Below are 22,826 nucleotides of genomic sequence, written 5' to 3' on the forward strand. Positions count from 1 at the left end.
CACACGAGTGCTGCACAAGTTCAAATGTGATACTGATTTTATACAACAGTTTAATAAGAGAACATTCCTTCATACAGAATCTCTACAGATCCTTCAGATTCCCAGCTCCATGTTGGTGCTTCTTCTCTTCAGTTCACCCCACTCATTTTCTTTAGGGTTCAGGTCAGGAGACTGGGATGGTCATGGCAGAAGCTTCATTTTGTGCTCAGTGACACATTTTTGTGTTGGTTTTGATGTTTGTTTTGGATCATTGTCCTGATGGACAATCCAACCACGGCCAATTATTGGATTTCTAGCAGAAGTGGTCAGGTTTTGTTTTTTTTATCTGTTGGTATTTGATAGAATTCATGATACTATGTATCTGAACAAGATGTCCAGGACCTCCAGTGGAAAAATAGGCCCACAACATTAAAGGGGTGGTTCATTGCAATTTCACTTTTTTAACTTTAGCTAGTATCTAGTGAAGTAGCTAGCTGCTTGAGCATAAACAGTATCTGCAAAGTTACAGCACTGAAAGTTCAATGCAAATGGAGATATTGTCTTTTAAATTTATGGCAGTTTAATGCCTACAAAAACGATTGGTTTGGACTACAAGCAGCTTCTTCCCGGGTTGGTGACATCATAAACCCTGCAATTAACTTAAACACTGCCCCTGGAAACACGCAAAAAAGTGGGCGAGGCCATGTTACGTACATACAAGTCTTGTTCCTAGGGATGCTGGACTTCGGGAACAATGTTTAAAATTTATATTTAATTTTTAATATTTAAAGGGTTAGTTCACCCAAAAAATGAAAATGATGTCATTAATGACTCACCCTCATGTCGTTCCAAACCCGTTAGACCTCCATTCATCTTCGGAACACAGTTTAAGATATTTTAGATTTAGACCGAGAGCTTTCTGTCCAAGAGTGACGCTGCTGACGTGTTATCGGGTGCGCCTGAGCTTCGGTTTACAGTCTGAGGGAGACGCATGCTGTAAACAAAATAACCTTCGCAAACATGTCTAAGGACACAGAGGAAGACTTGCATTTTTTTGCTCAGCCATATTTATTTGAACCCGAATACACGGACGAAGAACTAAGAGCGATGGAAGAAGCTCCTACACAGCAGCAACCACTGTCACAAGCAGCGTCACTGAACGCGGATTGACAACAGACCCGGAAGAGAAGACAATGCTGAATAAAGTCGTAGTTTTTGTTATTTTTGGACCAAAATGTATTTTTGATGCTTAAAAAATTCTAATTAACCCACTGATGTCACATGGACTACTTTGATGATGTTTTTATTACCTTTCTGGACATGGACAGTATACCGTACATACATTTTCAATGGAGGGACAAAAAGCTCTCGGAAATCTAAAATATCTTAAACTGTGCTCCGAAGATGAACGGAGGTCTTATGGGTTTGGAATGACATGAGGGTGTAAAATAAAAAATAAAATAATAACAAAAACTACGACTTTATTCAGCATTGTATTCTCTTCCGGAATCCTTTCCATTGAATTGATTCCATTGAATCCTTTCATCTGTCGGCGTTGGTAATGCACTTTTTTACGTCGCCATGGTTGTTTTTGGCGATTAGGACATCCGCGACATGCACACTTACGCACCATTTTAAAAAAAAATATAGCGATACCAAAATACAAACAATGTAGAATAGCTTGAATACAGCGTGCGTCTCCCTCAGACTGTAAACGAAGCTCGGGCACAGCAGATAACACGTCAGCAGCGTCTTACATCAGCAGCGTCACTGCGGAGTCGTGAACCACACTCCGGAGCAGAAGGGGGCGGTAATGCACCAATAAGCTGGATGCCAACCGCCGTAAAACAGGAAAGAAAAAGAAGAAGAAGAAGCGGAGTCGTGAATGCGGATTGACAACAGACCTGGAAGAGAAGACAATGCTGAATAAAGTCGTAGTTTTTGGTTTTTTTGGACCAAAATGTATTTTCGATGCTTCAACAAATTCTAACTGACCCTCTGATGTCATATGGACTACTTTGATGATGTTTTTATTACCTTTCTGGACATGGACAGTATACCGTACATACATTTTCAATGGAGGGACAGAAAGCTCTCGGACTAAATCTAAAATATCTTAAACTGTGTTCCGAAGATGAACGGAGGTCTTACGGGTTTGGAACGACATGAGGGTGAATCATTAATGACATAATTTTCATTTTTGGGTGAACTAACACTTTAATGACATAATTTTCATTTTTGGGTGAACTAACCCTTTAATTCTGTTCCTGACAATTATAATGCTAATTAAGCTGTCTGTGCTGCACATTTTATGGAAGAAAGCTTCCAGAATCTACACAAGTTCAATGCTGGATTTGCACAAAGGCTATTACTGAAAGATGAAGCAGTTCCCACTTTGAAAAAGAAGGAGCTGCTGTTTATGGGCCCCAACCTGTAAGTATGTTTTATTTTTTTATAAATTTATATAGTTTCTGGGACGTAAACAAAGACCAGCGCAGTTTGGCTTCACTAGCCACTTAGCTAAATTCTATTTCATACTTCTCCAACAAACGCCAATAAACACCAACAAACTTCTATGTAATCACACCAGAGAAATTCTGTTGGTGTTTGTTGGCGTTTCTGTTATCACTGTACCGCATTGTTTTCACTTTTATGTTGTGTTTACCCACATGCTCGTTCATGCTATAAATTAAACAATACCTTTACAAAAATGCTACTACTCAGTCACGTATTCAGCTACAGTAAAGCTTTAATCAGAACACTATGGGCCAGCAGTAACATTTACAAGTGACAGTATATCTAAACATTTTGACACAAATACAAACACTTAACATTCATAAATGTCCATTAAAAGCTGTGCTTGCAGAGGTTCTGCTTGACCCTCTTCATCATTACTGCTATCTGGGTCTGATTCGGGCTCAAATTGATACGGCAATATTGACGCCATTATTTACATTTCCACCGAAGCAAAGACTGGACTTTGACCGAAGCACATGCAATGTTTGCCCTTAAGTAAAGGGCGTAGCATTTCCGGACAACATGAATCGTGACAACGTATTCCAGACAGTGAATCACAATACACAGAGCCAGCTAACGAATCTCAGTCCATTGCGTATGGACTGAGTAAGGAGGGGCTTCATAGAACCAGGAACTCAACAGAGCTTTTCTAGGAGAAGGGAAACAGTGGTGTAGAATAAAGGTAAAATATATGAAAAATGTGGGACGTTTTTTTTTTTTAATGAAGCATTAAGACATGTTAAACTGCGGCCCATAAACACAATCAAGCCTAGAAAAAAAAAACAGTGAACCACCCCTTTAAAGATCCAGCAGAATATTTAACCGTGGGCATGGGGTACTTTTTATCTCTGTGTGCACCAAACCCATCTGGTGGGTTTGCTGCCAGAAAGCTATTTTTTTTAGTTTCATCTGACCATAGAAACCAGTCCTGTTTGAAGTTCCAGTCTTGTCTGACAAATGAATATGCTGGAGATTGTTTCTGGATGAGAGTAGAGGATTTTTCTTGAAACCCTCTTAACAACTTGTGGGGATGTAGGTGCTGTTTGATAATTCTTTTTAGGTTTTCTGAGACTCAAGACACAACTAATCTCTGCAATTTTCCAGCTGTGATCCTTGGAGAGTCTTTGGCCCCTCAAACTCTCCTCCTCACCGTGCATTAGGATGATATAGACACGTCCTCTTCCAGGAAGATTTGTAACATTTTTAGTTGATTGGAACTTCCTTATTATTGCCCTGATAGTGGAAATGGGATTTTCTTACAGCCACTTTCTATTTTGAAGCTCAACAATCTTTTGCTGCATATCAGTACTATATTCTTTAATTTTACCTGTTGTGATGAATGATTATGGGAATTTGGCCTTTGTGTTTCATCATGTTTCCTCATGTTTATACTCCTGTGGAACAGGAGTATAAACAGGAGTAGTCATGGCTGGAGTCATGGAAGTCACCGGAATTTACTTCAGAGATATTTTACTTATAAAAAATTCTCAGAGTGCCAATAACTGTGGCCAACATGTTTTGGAGAAAAAAATGTATTTCATAATGTGATTTCCCCCACTTTCAATTCTTTTCCTTCAATATAAGGTTAGATTTTTGCTAATTTTATGAATTAAAGTTCAAAAGGATAAACAATGCAGTGCAATTTTTTATAGTCATCTTTGATCATATTTACGAAGGGTGCTAATAATTCTGAGCACAAATGTATAAAGACAAAGCAGAACTGTTTGTCTCCGAGCAACACACAGCGCGTTTAATTCAGCGCTGCACAGACCAATCGATGTAGCCTATGACATCAAAGTACTGCAAGAGCGATTCAAAAGCATACAGGGCCATCTGCTCTCTAATCCGTCTCACGGTACTTTGATGTCATACACCGATCGGTAATGGTAATGTAGATAAATTGTAGATAAAACATCACAATTACCTTTTTTAATTTTTTTTAATTTATTTTTTATACATCTACTTATACAGAGGTGCCCTTTGCAGCTCAGAGGCCCATTTCAAATACTACTTTGAAACTAAAACCGCCAGAAGGTGGCTGCAAATGAGTGAGTCATTGAATAATTCAGTCAAATGATTTGTAAAACAGTTGATTCATTCAGGGACAAAGCAATTTTATGAGTGAGTTGTTGAGCCATTCATAAGACCAATTCAAAAACACGGTTTCAGTAACAAAACATTAGTGTTGTTTGGAGACGCAATATACTTTGGATTTGTTTGGAACCTTTTTCATTGGCAAAAAAAGCAAAAACAGACAATATTCTCAGTCTAAAATATAGTTCACCTTTATTAAACTGTTGTATGAAATCAATATCACATTTTGCAATCCTGTAGCAGATCTAGGCAGGTGGAGCTGGGGGAGGTGCTGCAGGACTAGTTTACATAAAACACTAAACCAGACTATTTAAGTGCTGAATATCTCATTATTGGTTGCAGGATCAGCAGAGGCTAATCAGCTTGTGCCATGATGTGATTGCTTGTAGACTGCATGTAAAGGACCTATCAGCCCACGCCCTCTAGAGTTGCAGCACTTTAATTTTCATATGCTGTGCAATTAAAAATTATATAAATATATATATATATATATATATATATATATATATACTCTGGGCTGGGCGTAACCAGCGGGGACATAAGAAACTCTAAGCTGGGCAGGACCAGCGGGGACGGAAAGAAAAGGGAAACATCCTCTTTAAACTCACTTATACAAAAAATATCCACATAGACCAGGTCCAGCATTACCTCGACTGCGGTAGTGTAGGCACGGCTCCACTCCATGCTCTCGAACTCCATGAGCAGCCCCACGGGAACGGCTGTTGTAGCTGGAACACACAGCTGGCTGGTCTCTGGGCACAGAGTGGGGCTGGCAGTGTCCTCCTGGCCTGGGCAGGCTGGTCGTGGGTAGTGAGTTTGTTTGGGTATGGCCCTCCAGTGGAAGTTCACAGCAGGCAGGTCCATATCACACACACACACACACACACACACACACACACACACACACACAAAAGAGGAGAAAGAAAAAGCTGCAAAAATAACTTGTGTTAATAACCCAGTCTTCTGTCATGGGTGTCTGTATATATGAAGCGCATGACAAGAATAATTCAAGGAAACAGTCTTTAATCCAAAAATCCACAGGGAAAATAGGAAACACATTCACTTAACCAAAACGAAACCGGACAAAGAACTGAACAATACAGGTAGTATATATACACAGACTGTGTGAGTTAATTGAACAACAGGTGAATCATTAATCAAGGGAACACACTGGCACACACTACGCCATAGCTGCCTCCCCTGTATGGGTTACTGAGTAGGCAGCATAGGAACCTCCCCCACTTGGGGTTTACTTAAGTAGGCAGTTTCCTTGTGGGCACCGGAGATCGTTAATGTGGTAGGTCTTCTGCTCCCACAAGAAAGCTTGAGATGATCCCCAGACTACAAGGGCTATTGTGGAGGGTACCCTCCCCGTTAATGGGATACGTTCTTTCTTTGGACCTCCATGCTCTGTGTTCCCCAAAGTGTCCTCTAGAGGATGCAATGTCTCGTTCCCCTTCTCAGGGAACCATGGTTACATGCGTAACCTGAGATGATTCTATTGAGTGTATTTATTAATTTATATTATTTAATATATATTATATATATCATTATGTTGTTGTTGTTGGCTTGACAAAGCTAACAAACTGAAATCTTATTTAAGCTTGGTATTATTGTTCTTGATTTGAGACAAAATTTTAGCCAGCATCTCTTTCTTGTAATGGTGAGTGTGCAGCGAATCCAACAAAAAGAGATGCGTGATGCAGAAAGACAATTAATAATACTTTTAATAAACACAGAGGCCATTCAACTAACATAACCTGTCACACAATTTCCATGATTTCTGTTTTTATTTTAAGGCACACTCCAAATATAGTTCTATACAAAATAAATATGTCATACCAAACATGATTAGTATAAAGTTATTCAATTTATTATATGATGAAAGTTTCCATTGAAAACTTGCTTGACATTTACTCCACAGACTCAGTCAGTTCCCTTGTGCCCCCCACTATTTCCAGCCCAGGTCTGTTCCTGTCTTATTGGAAAGTTCTTGACCAGCATAAGTGGATCAGACTTTATGCCGCTAGCCAAAAGTCTGGCTCTGAGAAACTACCTATATTCCGTCTTACTGATATAACATCTTTTTCCCTGAAGCAGTTATCTGCTCCAACTGAACTGTAACTTCAATCAGTGCTCTCTATAACAATTTAGATAAAAAAAAAAAGCCTCTGCTAAAAGAGAATGTAAAACTAATGTAAAATCTACTGTGTTTTCAAAGCTTATTTAAAAGAGGATGGTAAGATTGGTCCTCTGACACTGTCTGATGCTGGAATGAAGAGGTGTATGCAAGACAATTCGCTTTAGATCCTTGCTGATATTAATTTTTGTGAAGACCACTATGCCGAATGAGTCTGCCAAACCACACACCATGCACACTGTGTGTGCTCACCTCATTACATTTGCTGCCAAAAGGCACTTGTGTGGATGTTGCTATGACAGCCACATTAGGAGAGAGAGAGCACCAGGGAAAGGAGCAGCGACTGATTTGTTATGTGTTATCAAGATCATGCATATATTTCATAATTCTTTCATTTTTCAAGTCCCTTTGTGAAGTTGTGAAACATAGCAAGGCTTAGCGACACACATGCAATGCAGTGGGATGTTTGTCCAGAAGGTACAGTAAATGTCAGACAACACAAAAACAAAGTAATGCTCTGTATGAGTTTTATGCTTAGTGCAGACATTGTGATTTTTATCCGAAAGTATCATAGTTATGGCTCATCTAAAAGTGAAATAAGAAAAGCAGCATTTCTCACCTCCATTAAACAGACTAATACTTATACTGGTTTTATACAAGTTCAGTAAACAAGAAGTTTTGAATGACTTACTGTACAGTTTAGACACAATATTGTCAGTTAAAGGGATATTTCAAAAATTTTTGTCATTTACTCACCCTCAATTTGTTTCAAACCTTCCTTTCTTCTGAAAGAAGATATTTTGAAGAGTGTTATCCATTGACTTCCATAGTCTGAAAAAAAAACAAAACAAAACAAAAAAAAAAACTATGGAAGTCAATAGCTACCATCAGCTGTCTGGTTGTATTTAATTTCTGAACAAATCAGTGTTTTCTATAGATTAGTTGAGTGAATGATCCAATGAATAACTTGCTCAAACTGAATGAATGTCAATGAAGGAGACTGATAGTAAGCCTGAAACGTGCAAACAAGGGGTGTGAAGTCAGTGAAACGTTCCAGTGCTGTTGTGCTGTCAGCACTCTTGGAACAATGTTTGAAATTTAATGATCTTTTATATATGGTTGTGTTAGATCTGATGAAATCTCCATGTCAGAAATATCAAATCCAGCTCCGGATGGCGGATCTTGTCAAAAGATCTTGTCCGTTTGTCTGGTGTGTGCAACCCAGCAAACCTGTCAACAGAAAGTCTTGTCTGTTACCTCAAGAACTCTATTACAGTTTTTTTTTTCAACAGCTTAAACACAAAATCCTTACTTGTCACACAATTTCTGAAATCTCAAACACCAGAACCACACGGCAAATCTGCAAAACCATACACTAATTCTCTGCCTTCGACACAATTTTCAATTTCATAAAACATTTTTTGCAAAACACAACACACAATTCTCTATGTAACAGGAAGTATCTTGATCTCCTTTTTCAAACACAACCATTGTTTTCATCCAACTACACATGGGTGATGTATTTCTTTTCTTTTGTACTGTATAATACTGTATTCACAACCACAAATGCTTACAGTAAAAAAATAAATAGTTTGGTTTCAATCTTGCTTTCATGTTTACCGTGAATTTTTCAACATCTCTCTGCCAATTACTTTCAATATTGTACAGAAATGTACTGTACATAGGAGCTCATGAAAGAAGAGCTTTAGGTTTTGAATAATTGTGTGTATATGATATATCCAAAAATAGAATATTATGGCAAAGGTGTTTGCAACGCAAGACAAATGTTTGCTTTTGAGATGTGTTTCTGATATTTTGAATGCAGTGCTTCATTTTGTGTGTGCAATTCTTGGATTTGTGTGTAACGTTTTTAAAAAAGAGGCAAAGTTTTGAAAATGTAAGCAGTTAAAAAAAAAAAAACTGTAACAGCCTTCTATCAGCCTGAGAGTTGACTATAAAACCAGAGAAGAGCAGAAGCAAGAGAGGAAGTGTTGATAATAAAAAAGCAGAGTTTAATGATTAATCTTAATTGCGTATGTTTCAGACTTCATCTAGATGCTACACTGCTCAATGCTCTGACTTCGTCTGACCAGTACAATTCTAACAAGTGTTATTATACCAAGAGGAAAACAATAGAAAATTGCTGCTTCACAACATCGTCCTGTGACGATAAAAACCTTGAAATGGAGACGTTCTCTTATCTCCTACCTGTGAAGACAAACATCCCTTTAGACCACACAATCATAAGGTTTAAACAACAATAAAAATAAAAAAGTAATATAAAATAAAAAAAACATAAAATTACATAAATTAATAATAATAAAAAATATTAAATGATAAAAATGAATAAAAGATGTAAATCAAATAATAATAATAATAACAATAATATGAATAAATGATAAATCAATTACCAACTACATAAATGACTAATGATTATAAATGATTATGAAATTAAATATAAAAACAATAATAACATAACAAAGAAAATAAAACACCTATGCATGGTTGCTTTCTTAAAGTAAAACAGGTTGCTATTGAAAACCCTTGGATCCTTCAGTTGTTTAATGTGGAAATATCGAATTTACTAGTTCAGGGTGATACGTTGGAATGAGAATGTCGATGTGAAATATGGTGGGAGACAAGTCTGTTGTAAATGGTAAAAAAATATTTTGAAATTTTGAACAATAAAATAATTTATTTCAATACAATTATCTAGACAACAAATGAAAGTTAATCACTTCTTTCATGGTTTGCCATATGCAAAATAAATGTTTGTGTTAGATACTATGTGTAAATAAGTGATAGAAATGGAAACAATATAATAATGTAGAATATCATAAAAATGAAAAACTTTTGGATGTTTTCTTTTTTTTTTTAAAAGGTGCCCTAGAACTTTTTTTAAAAAGATGTAATATAAGTCTAAGGTGTCACCTGAATGTGTCTGTGAAGTTTCAGCTCAAAATACCCCATAGATTTTTTTTTTTAATTAATTTTTTTAACTGCCTATTTTGGGGCATCATTAGAAATGAGCCGATTCAGGGTGTGTGGCCCTTTAAATCTCGTGCTCCACGCCCTAAGAGCTCGTTTTCGTTTTCGTCATGCAGCATGTCTAGTCGCGTAAGTACAGTGTTTATTTTGATATTTACATTGATTCTGAATGAGTTTGAGGCTATGCTCTGTGGCTAACGGCTAATGCAGTTGTGTTTATGCATTATACAGACTGCAAGTGTTTAAAAATGAAAATAGCGATGGCTCTTGTCTCCGTGAATACAGTAAGAAATGATGGTAACTTTAACCACATTTAACAGTACATTAGCAACATGCTAACAAAACATTTAGAAAGACAATTTACAAATATCACTAAAAATATCATGACATCATGGATCATGTCAGTTATTATTGCTCCATCTGCCATTTTTCACTGTTGTTCTTGCTTGCTTACCTAGTCTGATGATTCAGCTGTGCACATCCAGACGTTCTGCCCTTGTCTAATGCCTCGATCATGGGCTGGCATATGCAAATATTGGGGGCGTACACCCCGACAGGTTACGACAGGTTACGATTCGCCTGTTCTTCAGAGGTCTTTTAAACAAATGAGATTTATATAAGAAGGAGGAAACAATGGAGTTTGAGACTCACTGTATGTCATTTCCATGTACTGAACTCTTGTTATTCAACTATGCCAAGGTAAATTCAATTTTTGAATCTAGGGCACCTTTAATACTTCCATATTTTTCAAAGACTTACCTAGGAGATTTCTAGGTGAACTTTAAGGCAAGACATTTCAACAACATGGTTGTACCTTAGTATTATTTACCTCATGTGTTAAATTATTGCATGTTTTTATTAATTACATGTTCCGTAAAAAAAAAAAAAAAAAATAATAATAATAATAATAATAATAATAATAACAACTTGGTGAAAATTAAATACTTTAAATTAAATAACGGTTAGAAGATGTCTATCATTCAGTTCTACTGAGGTCTTTAAATTTCAGAGGAGACAGATATTCATCATTTCTATTTGCTTTTTACACCTGGTCAGATATTCAGTATAAAACAAAGTCAAATGTGGATCAATATTCCCAATAAGATCACACATATGCTTCCTTACAAGTAATCAACTGACAGGTGTTTGAGACAGTCATCAGCAGACATATGGTTCTGAGTTATATGAAATATTAAGGAGAAACAAATTAAAGATCAAGAAGAACATAAAACAGGAAAGTAATAAATGGCACCTGGGTCAGAGCTGGAGGGGGTTAGGAGGGCACCAATGCAATAAAATCTAAATGGGAAACGTGAGGCACAGGCTATTATTTATGTTTCATACAATCTTTTCATTAAAAGAATGGCCATCAAGCTTTCCTGGAAAAGGTAATCAAGAAATGTGTTACCAAGAAACACTGGGATGTGAACCTTGTGAAGCACAGCGTGTGCTCAGATATTTATAAAGACCTCAAAGGTGTCAGAATATAGATTCAAAAAGCCTCTTTGCAACATCAAGCATGTCAACATCCACGAGAGACACATTAAAAGCTTTAACCTTTTTGTGGTATTATAGACAGTATTACAGATAATAAGTCCCAATTATGTCAAATAATCATTGATGGACCATTTTATGGCCTATTAATGTGATGGGTTCAAAATGCCAAGAAAAGTGCCAGATTGCAAGATCATACAAAGATATTTGTCCATATCTTCTTGTACTAAAGCATTAAACTAGAAGAGCCAGACTAATGATGTGAAATAATGATGTGAAACTGCCAGTGATTTTGTCAGTGATGTGTTCTCACCTGGACCTAAAAACACTGCTGAACTCCCGCATAGTGAATAGAGCTAATTGGGATCCTTGTGAAATTTGATGATTTTCACAGAAATGCAAATGATCCTTTACCTATTTCAGAGCTAAAATTACTCCTGCTCCTGTAATGGGACTTACATCATAATTCAAAATCAACATATCCAGAATATTCCTTTTTATATGACACAGGCTTAGAAGCTGGAGATCATAAGCAGAAACATAAGAGGAATAGGCTTGTCATGATTACGGATTAATCGTGGTTATTCGATCTAGTCACAATTATTTGAGATAATGGCAACAATTGTGCAGTTTCAGTTTCAGTCACATTTTGGCAAATAATACTTTACTAAATAATACACAAAGATAATCAAGGGTCATCCTTAATACAAAATCAAGGTTTGGGTTTAATCAGACTACATTATATTGGTAACACTATACAATGAGCTTTCCTTAGTTAACATTAGTTAACTATTTTAGTTAACATGAATTAAGAATGAACAATACTTCCACCATGTTTGTTAATCTAAATTAATGTTAGTTTCAACATTTACTAATACATTATTAAAATCAAAAGTTGTGTTTGTTGACATTAATTAATGTACTGTGAACTAACATGAACAATGAATGACTATATTTTTATAAACTAACCTTTTGCCTGCTTTATCTGTTGTGTCTTTGTTTCCATGTTTGTTTTGTGCTTTCCTTGTCTTGCTTCCTCACTCCCTCATTTAGTCCTTGTTTCATAATTACGCTCACCTGGTCCTTGTGTGCTCTACTCCCTTTATATTGTGCTTCCTTGCTTCATGTCTTTGCTGGATTGTTGTGTTGTGTTTTAGACCTTTCTCTAGTATTTTGTTCATACCCAGGTGTTACTATCCAGAGTTCTCTCTGTAGATTCTTGTATTGTTGCAGTTTTTGCTTTGAGGTGTTCTTCCCTTAGATGTATAGGTTTACTTTTTCTGTCACATAACTCTAGTGTTTGCCCTGCCTTGATCTTATTTAATGTTTGAATGGTGTTGTTCTTGTGTTTTGTTTCTCCCCTGTTGTGTTGTGCATCTGTGTGTGTGTGTGTGAGTCCTGTCCTGGCCAGCCTGAGACTGCACCCAGTTTGCACATCTAAATTAGTTGCTTACAGCGGTGGCTAGTGGTGCAGAGACAGGCAAAAGTATGGCTGAATCCCAAATGGCACACTTCTATGCACTTTTGGTCTTGTGGACTTACAATGGTCCGTTAAATCCATGAGACCCTATGGTGTCCCAGTCATCATTTTAGATTTCAGAAGGGTGCTTGCGAGCGCCTCCTTTGCGGCCGCTATGCTCCCTCGATGCAAACTTCTGCTGAGCCCGCAAGTTTGCCTGAATCCCAAATGGCACCCTAAACCCTCTCGGTCTTCTTCTGAGTCCACACTTTCATGACGTAATGTCTCTTTGACTGCCAGGTAAAGTCCTCTGCGTAGCTTGCTGACTTGCGTGCTCAGCTGAAGTGTGCATCAAGGGTGCATAGTGGCCACAAAGGGGGTGCTCATGAGCATGCTACTGAAACCTAAAGGCAGGAACACACCAAGCCGATGGTCGGCCGTCGAGCAGTTTTTGTTTGTCGGCCAACTAAGTTTTCTTAGTGTGTTCCGCACCGTCGGCTGAAGTTGGTTCTTGTCAGCTTTTTTCGGGCTGATTTGACATGTTGAATCGGCGTCGGAGCTCGTCGGTCAGTTGGGTCATCTGATCATTCTGATTGCCTATTTAGTTACTGCAACCTGCTGGTACGGAAAGGCATTTCATCTTATGCAGGCGCATAACAGACGTGCTACTTAGCGTCGGCTGTCGAGCGTCGGTTTGGTGTGTCAGCGCAACTTTGGACCCAGATGCTACCAATGTGAGCCAACCCCGCAGTCTGCTTTCATCGCCACTAGTTTGTTGGCGTCGGCTTGGTGTGTTCTTGCCTTAAAATAATGAATGGGACACCTTACGGTCTTGTGGACTCAACGAACACGCGCATGCGGCATACATTGTAAGTCTACAAGACTGAAAGTGTATAGAAGTGTGCCATTTAGGATTCAGCCTTTGTGAGCTATGCAGAGGATTTTACCCGGCAGTTAAAGCGGCATTACGTCACGAAAGTGTAGACTCAAAGGAAGACAGTGAGGGTTTAGGGTGCCATTTGGGATTCAGCCTATAAATCAGGCTTTACTCTGAAGCGTGTGCACCTGAAAGTGTGACACATGCGGCAAAATTCACTTCTCTTCTGAAGATTAAGAGATCGTTATAAAAAATACGCATTTACGCATGAACGCATTTACAAGGCAGAAATAAATATTGCTGCTGCAGTGAAAGTTTGAGAAGGCAGCTGGATGAAAATATCTGACTATACCTAATAATTTATATAGGTTCACAAAGATCTCGAATGAAAACATGTAAGCTTTTATCTTAAAAGCTTTTTATCTTATTTTAGCTTAAAATCTTTATATTTTATATTTATATTAAAGGGCACCTATTATGCCCCTTTTTACAAGATGTAATATTGGTCCTTGGGTGTCCCCAGAATGTATTTGTGAAGTTTCAGCACAAAATACCCCACAGTTAATTTATTATAACCATTTGAAAATGTCATTTTTGGGGCCTGTTTTAAAAAGAGCTGTTTTGGTGTGTACCACCTTAAATATAAATGAGTTGCATATCCCCGCCCTGCCTTTGGATGAGGGCGTAACTTGCATACCTATGGCAATAAACAGAGGGTAGAAGCAGAATGGCTGAGAGTGAGAGACCCGCTGTTTTGTATGGCATTCAGCCGTACACGTTTGAACCGGAATCAGACCCAGATGAGGAAGAGACTCCGGCAGAAGAAACACAATTGAGAATGGAGCAGGACGTCTCTGAATGGTTATTTGATACATGTATGTACTTATAGAGTTTTAATCGCGTCCCCTTTGCAATTATGGATGTGCAACACACACACACACACACACTGTGATAACGTTCGCACAATTTTTTGAAACTACAAACACAAATACTGTGATAACGTTTGCTAAGTAAACATACACAGTTTTGAATACAATATCTTTAAAAAATATATATATACGTGTGGATACACACTATACAAACAAGGTTTAAATTATATACACAGACATTCTACGACGACGACAACAACTTTAGACGCATTTGTTATTGAACTGGCTGACATCGACTGAAATGACTATTTGCTCAAAAAACATTAAATACACTTACTTCTTCTGGAGGTGACGTTGGATCGCGAACAGTAGGCAACGATCCACACTTGAGGATTAACTTTGAAGCAAGACCTGCTTTGAATTGACCCTCGTTCTCAAAACAGTCAGTCAAAAAATTATTCGCGCAAACATTTTGGAATTTTGAGTGGCGCCTTTCCTTCGTAAATAAAATCCATCCACTGCGTTTTCAGTGGCTCTGATGTCGGAAGTAAGTGAAAACTACTATGTTCATTATTACATCCCACAACAGAACACTTATGTTTCTTAGGAGACATTACCGGCTGTCGTTGAAACAATGGAGGATGGTTGACAGATCACCGAGGGCGGGGTCTATGCCAAAACCAGATTGTCAATCAAACCACGTGGGTGGGGCTTAGCGCAATTCTATGTCATAGTGAGAGCAATCTTAGAACAGGGCGTTCTGAGACAGTGCTTATGAATTATTGAGATTGTAAAAAAACCACTGGGTGGATTTTTCTCATTCTAGGGTGGTTTTGCTCACACACTGCCAACACACATTTATGGTCAAACACCATGTAAAAGTGAATTTTGCATAATAGGTGCCCTTTAATTTAAAAGCAAAGTTTAATGTTAATTGTCAATTAATATAACAATTATATGAATATATTACATTAAGGCAAGGCAAGGCAAGGCAATTTTATTTGTATAGCACATTTCATACACAATGGTAATTCAAAGTTGTAACGTATATAACGATGTAGCGGTTATTAATCAATTTATGGGTGGAATATGAACATAATAATTCATAAGGTTTTATGAATTATTATGCACATATTGACCCAAGGGGGAATTAAACATATATTGTGAATCAATTACAACGAATTATAATTAATTACATATATGATTAGTTCAGGTTCAATAATTATTTAGAGGAACTACCAGTTCGTCCAGCAAACCGTTGCTTCTCATAGAATGTTATGAACAGAGTTATTCTCTGGCCATGAAAATAACTTGCTATTATAGCGTCAAAGCATAAAGCGATCGAAAAAACATTAAAGTGACTTGGTCTTCAGTTGAAAGAACAAACAGAACAATCGAGCATGAATTTAGTGTTTAATATATGCAGCTACGACTACAGAGATTATACGTCTAAAATATATACAGAAGTATACACATATATATACACAAGAGTGAAAATGAAGAAAAGACAAGGAAAGAAAGATGATCAAAGAATGGTAAATTACACAGTTAAACCTTTTTGAGAGAGCCAGCACAGAAATCAGTTTAGACAAATTTCAGATAAATTATAATACTTGCTTATTGGTTCAAGTCCGTGTGTAGCAGTTTCAATGCGCTTGGCTTGGTTGGTCCTTTCCGAGAGGGTTTCTCCGGCGGGGTTTTCAAAAGAGGTTTAAACTTAAGTAACTTAACCGAAGAGAGAGAGAGAGAGAGAGTCCAAAGAAGTGGTCCCGAAGATTAGCGCGATGGCAGCGCGTGGTCACCGGCGGCGTCCAGGAGAGACGTGCATGAGGTGCTCGTGAGACAATCGGGAGACAAAGGGGAAGGTGTGTGTCGTTGTTTTTATGGAAACCCAAGCTAACACACCTCCTGAATTGTAGCGGCCAATAGATGCGCAGCACTATTTGGCGGGCAAAGTTCCTTTGTTTGGTCTCCTAGATGAATTTGCATACTTAATGACTATCAGATCGGATTTCGAGATGGAGTGCTTTCTTCACAGTATCATTAAACACATAGAAAAATGCATTTGTCAGCTATGTGACATATCTCAGTGAATAGCTCGAGTCCGGAGCTTTACGGAGAGATCAAACTCGACAGATCAGAAAGGCATAGAAAAGAAGTTATGGTTTACAGACCAAAATTCCACTATTAAAATGCACACTAGCACAAATACACTCATTTAAACACTAGGAAACATGCATAGGCCCTAAAATACATGATGGATATATTTCAGCATAGTTGTATTTTACATATACAGTCAAAAATGTATGATTGTGTGTTTCTGTATGTGTCTGTGTGTGTGTTTTTGTGTGTGCCTGTGTGTGTGGGTGTTGGAATGTGGATCTGGTCGGGCCAAAGTGAGGAAGTTGGAGTTTTCTGTTTACCCTCACGGGTCCACAAACCTGCCGAAAGTCACAGCCGGTCGGCACCGATTTAGTGATTTATAAACACAGTTCATCAGGTTAAAAGCGTTCTGAAAACTCCAAAGTTTATTGATTATCCTGATACATGTGCATATGCTACAAAGTGCTTTACATAAAAAAGAATAATAAAAATAGAACATAAGGAATAGAAATAACAGTAAAAACAGAGAATTTTGCTATCTGGATGGAAGAGCTAGGAAGTCTCAGGGAGTTTGTTGTTGTTGTTGTTGTTGTTGTTGTCCATCAGAGTGGATCTAACCGGATCTATCCATCAGAGCAGATCAGAATGGATCTTCCTCACACGGCAGGACTGCTACCTGTTAAGGCACTTCAAACTGATAAACACAGTTTCAATCTCCCCTTTTGCCAAGACACCTCAAACTGCACCACACAGCCCTAATCCCCCTTCCGGAGATATCTTATCTATGCAACGCAGTTCAAATTTCCCCTTTAGAAATTTCCTCCTTTGGATAGTGTCCTGACTGTAATCCAGAGATATCTTAACCATGCACTACAGCTTAAATTTCCCCATGGTTTGTCCCCTTATCCAAATTTACCAAATTTTAACCTAATCACTTTCTTCCTAATTCTCCCAGCTCTTTCAACCAGACAGCAATATTTAAAATACATTAAAAGTCAGAATAACAAGATGATACATAAAAGATTAAAAATGAAATAAAAACAGGAAAAGGAATTAAAAGAATAAAAAGATAATACGTATAAAATAAAGTGCAAACAGTTCGGACATAGCACAGTGCTCAATCAGCAAATGCATAGATAAAAAGATGTGTTTTGAGTCTGGATTTGAAAAGGATTAGTTCACTTCTGAATGAAAATTTCCTGATAATTTACTCACCCCCATGTCATCCAAGATGTTCATGTCTTTCTTTCTTCGGTTGAAAAGAAATTAAGGGTTTTGAGAAAAACATTTCAGGATTCTTCTCCATATAGTGGACTTCAGCGGGGTTCACTGGGTGGAAGGTCCAATTTGCAATTTCAGTGCAGCTTCAAAGGGCTCTACGTGATCAGAGACGAGGAATAAGGGTCTTACAAGCTATCGCAGAGAGTAAAGCTTTTTCCCTCAGTCAGGAACAGACAGAATCCTTACTTTTCATATGTAAGACCACCTGACGATCTCAGCCACTTACCAACACATACTTATCGGCACTCGAATATGCAGCCAACAGATACAGCTATAAATGCTCACAGCTATCCGAGGGTCAAGTCATGTGCTCCAACTCCACCTCTTCACCTTCCGCTTGGAAACAGCACTCCATGGGCAAACAGTGATGAGAATCAAGATGTACCTAACCTCATCAGATTCATGGCGAGGAGAGAAATCGTTTCCACAGGACTTTTACAATTCGATGACTGCCCTGAGAATTACAGAGCATGGAAAGCATCATTCTTCACTGCTACTAAGGATCTCAATCTCACAGCTAAGGAAGAGATGGATCTTTTGGTCAAGTGGTTAGGAGCAGATTCCAGAGAGCAAGCAAAACACATCAGAGCGGTGCATGTGGAGAATCCTGACAGAGGTCGTTTGATGATTTGGGAGCGATTAGACAATTGTTTTGGGCCACCTGAAGTCGTCGAAAGCTCACTACTCAGAAGGCTAGAGACTTTCCCAAACATTTCAATTAAAGAGTGGAAGAAACTCAGAAAATTAGGAGACCTACTCATGGAGCTTCTAGTAGCAAAATCTGAGGGAGTGTTTCTGGGTCTCGCTTGCTTGGATACCGCACGTGGTATAGCCAGCAAAAACTACCATTCAGCTTACAGGATAAGTGGATGACGCTGGGCTATACATTCAAACAACAACACAGAGTTTCCTTTCCCCCCTTTTCTGTACTCGTTAATTTTGTTGTAGAACAAGCTAGAATGCGGAATGATCCTAGCTTTGCTTTTCCCTCTAAAACTGAACATTCAAAGCCAGAATATTCCAGGAACTCTAACAGAGCATCCATTTCAGTTCACAAAACAGACATTTCTCCTGAGAGGTCTATAGTTGGAGAGGCTCGAGAAACTAAGATGGATTTGTCTAAATTCTGTCCTATTCATAAGAAACCTCATCCTTTCAACAAATGTCGTGGGTTTAGAGAGAAATCTATCGAAGATCAGAAGGCCTTTTTGAAACAGAATGGGATTTGTTTCAAATGTGTAGCATCCACATTACATTTTGCAAGGAACTGTGAGAAGCTCGTCAAATGCATCAAATGTGGCAGTGAAACACACCATTCTGTCCTGCACCCAAAACCTGTTGATAGGTCTGCTAAAGGTCAAACAACCACTAAAGATCATGGCGGGGAGAAAAGGAATTCTTCCAAGGATGATGTGTCTACCAAATGCACAGAAGTGTGCGGTAGCAATTTGGGTGACAAAACATGTTCCAAGATTTGTCTCGTCTCAGTGTTTCCTACTGGCCAGTAGGAGAAATCCATTAGAGTGTACGCCATCATTGATGATCAAAGTAACCGATCGTTGGTGAGGTCGAAATTCTTTGATGTTTTTGATGTAGATTGTGATAGTTCCTCCAACTATCTCAAGACCTGTGCTGGGGTCTCCCAAAGGAGCAGGAGGAGAGCACATGGGTTTCAAGTCGCCTCCATCGATGGTCGAGTCATTCATTCTCTACCTACCTTAATAGAGTGTGATAACCTTCCAGATGATCGCCCCTGAGATACCCACCCCATAAGTTGCTCTTTATCATCCACATCTTAAGGGTATTGCAGGACAGATCCCAGAAATTGACCCGGAAGCTCCAATCATGATGCTGTTGGGAAGAGACATCATAAAGGTACATAAAGTTATGAAGTACATCAATGGACCCCGCAAAGCCCCATATGCTCTGAAGTTAGACCTTGGTTAGGTCATAGTGGGCAATGTCTGCTTAGGCAAGGTGCACAAACTAGATAGAGTCAACGTTCTCTTAACCAACACCTTGGATAGTGGTCGTCAATCACTTTTCAAGCCATGTCCTAATGTTTATTACATCAAGGAGCATGTTTGTGAAGAGCTTCCAGGTCTTCAAGCTGGACATCATGAAGAATTGGATGTCTTTGAGAGAACAAAGGATGACGAGAAGATAGCTCTGTCCATTGAAGATATGACTTTTCTTCGTATAATGAAGGAGGGCTTCTAAAAAGATTAAATGAATAGCTGGGTTACCCCTCTTCCATTCAAACCTGAGCGGCGATGTCTACCAAACAACAAGACACAAGTCAAGTCAAGTCACATTTATTTATATAGCCCTTTTTACAATGTAGATTGTGTCAAAGCAGCTTTACATTGATAACTGGTAATTGATAACATTATTTTGGCTGCACCAAATGGATGCTAGAAACATGGCCTTCAAATAAAAGACTGGTATCGAAGAGCACACCCAGGTTCCTAACTGATGACGAAGACTTAACAGAGAAGCCATCAAGTGTTAGACAGTATTCTGGGTTATTGTGTTGTAGCGAATTAACTCAAAGGGGAAATATTAATAATTATTCATAACTCAGTATGATGTATTAATTATGATTAATTATGAATATGTAAATCTGTTAATCAGATTTACTGGATATAGCTACATTAATCTTAATATTACAATCAATTAACCTGTTGTCCAGGGAACAACCGTATTGATTGTTTAATAATTCTAAGAAATGTTCAGTTCCAGGTTATGGAAAAATAACATTCTTATCACACCGTGCTACTTAGAGCATAGGTTCGAGATCTAAATCACTTCAGAGGCAATTTATCAGCAGACGGAGTCAGAACCAAACATGTATTGTGCACAATCTTTATTAACTAACTCACAAACACATAACTAAACTAACAAACACGTAACATACAACAAAGGTCACACACACATACGTACTGTAGGTAAGAATGAGTAATGATATAGTTGAACCGGAGGAGGTACTGTTTTTAGAGCTATAGGAAAAAGTCAAAGACAGTCTGGAAAGGAATCATCAGTTTCTTCCGCAATAGCAAAGGTAAGTCTTACAAATTAATACTAAATCGCTGTTTAGTGTTAAAATGTACGATACTTGCAAGATGCTCTTAGGCTGAGGAGCATTGGCTCTGCCATCTGAGGAGAGATCTTGAGGATTCAGTCCGAAGTTGTTGCCAGTCTTTTCATGTTGGATGATGAGCACATGGCTAGTTTGTAGGCCGAGGACGGCAGGCCTTGCAGGCCGGGCCTAGAGAGGCCGGCCGCAAGGAGACCCGTTCGGTCATCCAGAAGCAAGGAAGAAGAGAGGGAGTGGCATTGTTCTCTAGGTTTTAACCTCTGGTCAAAGCCCAACCTCTTAAGGTTGATGCAGCCAATGAAGGTGTTGTATTTCCGGGTGACAACACACATCCTATCAGGGCTTTTATGACCAAGAAAGATTAACAAGCTGAGTTCCTGAATAAGAACTATTAAAGATTCTTGTAATACTGATGTGTTGCACAGGTATGGACATAACATAAATTACCAAATAGGAATCGAAAGTTGGAGTCCGTAGATACCAAACATACTACCCATGTGATTCCAGTTAACTAAACATTGCAGCTCTGGAAAATTGATACCAAACTAGTTCAAAAGAGAAAATTAATACATAGAATAAAGCCCATGAAAGAAAAGTCATGAGATGGGAAACTTGGATACATGTTTATACATTTCCCAAGTGGTTATATAGAGAATACATAGAATTAAGAGAGTTTATTTGTCCTTCTCAGAAAGAATGAGTAACTCGTCTCTATAGCATTCTTTCTGATCATAAAAGGATATCATAAAGATCATAAAAATATATCTGTAACAGGACACCTAGTTGTGCCTGTGTGCTAGCTGCATTTGGGATGTTGGTTGCAGTTTTAGGGGGATGGGTTCACAGAGCTTTGATAGAGTAAGTTTATGGGTAATTCCTTAAATATAATGAGTAATTTTGTGTGCCTGATTGGTCCAGACGATACAGTGTGAAGAAGTTTTTGGTCCAAAAATTAGAATCTCTGTTTTTTCTAAATTTAGTAGTAGGAAATTACTGGTCATCCAATTTTTTATATCAGCTATGCATTCCATTAATTTTGAGAATTGGTAAGTTTCGTCAGGGCGCGAAGAAATATAGAGCGTAACAGTGAAAACTAACGCCATGCTTCCTAATGATATCTCCTAAGGGTAGCATGTACAGAGTGAAAAGCAACGTTCCTAGTGCTGAGCCTTGTGGTACTTCATATTGAACTTGTGATCGATATGACCTCTCTTCGTTTACTACTACAAACTGATAACGGTCAGATAAGTATGATTTGAACCATGACAATGCAATTCCACTAATCCCAACATAATTTTCGAGACTATTTAAAAGAATATTGTGATCAATAGTGTCAAATGCAGCACTAAAATCCAGTAACACTAATAGAGAGATACAACCACGATCTGATGATAAGAGCAAATCATTAGTAACTCTAATGAGAGCAGTCTCAGTACTATGGTACGATCTAAATCCTGACTGGAAATCCTCACAGATACTATTTCTTTGTAAAAAGGAACATAGTTGTGATGATACTGCCTTTTCAAGTATTTTTGACAGAAAAGTGAGATTTGAGATCGGCCTGTAATTGACTAATTCTCTAGGATCAAGTTGTGGTTTTTTAAATAAGAGGTTTAATAATAGCCAGCTTAAAAAAAATAAAAAAGCTCTAGATCATTTCAGATCTCTACAGCGGCCTTTTTCCAATAAACCTGTCATGAAGGATCATTTCTTCGCATTCATGGAGAAGATACTGGCGAAAGGTCATGCAGAGATAGCCCCACCACTTAAGTATCAAGACGAGTGTTGGTATCTGCCTCTTTTTGGAGTTTATCACCCAAAGAAACCGGGAGAGATCCGAGTGGTCTTCAATTCAAGCTGTCATTACGATGGTGTCTCACTAAATGACGTACTTTTGAAAGGTCCAGATCTCAACAATGGGCTCCTGG

Source organism: Megalobrama amblycephala, linkage group LG17 (genome assembly GCF_018812025.1).
Source record: "Megalobrama amblycephala isolate DHTTF-2021 linkage group LG17, ASM1881202v1, whole genome shotgun sequence".
NCBI classification, from domain to species: domain Eukaryota; kingdom Metazoa; phylum Chordata; class Actinopteri; order Cypriniformes; family Xenocyprididae; genus Megalobrama; species Megalobrama amblycephala.